Raw genomic sequence first — 667 nt, 5'->3', positions numbered from 1 at the left:
TAAACCAATTTCATTTGAAGAATTCAAATCTGTAATCTAGCAAACTTCAACTTCTGGCAGGAGCAAAAAGTACGTAGGACGTCGAAAGGAACATATTTATTATGAGTGCAAAGACTACACTGGTACATCATTATTTTAGAGTTTGAGCAACCGAACTCAACTCAACTCAACTCAACTCAAATTTTATTGGCTTCAATTTTCATAGAAGAATTTGTCTTGCGCTTGGGAGAAAGTAAGAGTATAACACGCCCAAACCCTAATTTTAATGTATACATATTCCTTACGGGAGGTGTCACCATTAATGATGTCATCATCATTCATTTAATTAGGCGGCCCGAATTTCTCAGCAACGGAATAACAAAGTAATGAAAATGGAAATGAAATGAAATTTCAAATCCCAACCCTTGAGACTATTTGAGCCAGGAGTATCCCGTTAAGTTCAGGGAATATGAAGCTCATTCGCACATATCTGAGGGCACTCTTCGATCCATCGAGCTGAATAGTGCAGTTCAGTGAATACTTATTCGAAACCTTTTTTTAAACGCAACTCCTGTCTATTTACTACAATACAGTTCGTGCAAGTCAAATACGTTACCTTTTTCAAGTCAAACGTTAAACATGTCTGCCTTTTTATTTTTACAAAATATTACCCGACTCCGTATGACCA

Source organism: Littorina saxatilis, linkage group LG3, assembly GCF_037325665.1.
Source record: "Littorina saxatilis isolate snail1 linkage group LG3, US_GU_Lsax_2.0, whole genome shotgun sequence".
Lineage (NCBI taxonomy): Eukaryota > Metazoa > Mollusca > Gastropoda > Littorinimorpha > Littorinidae > Littorina > Littorina saxatilis.
The sequence above is the reverse complement of the archived record's forward strand: the minus strand, read 5'-3'. Positions refer to the sequence as shown.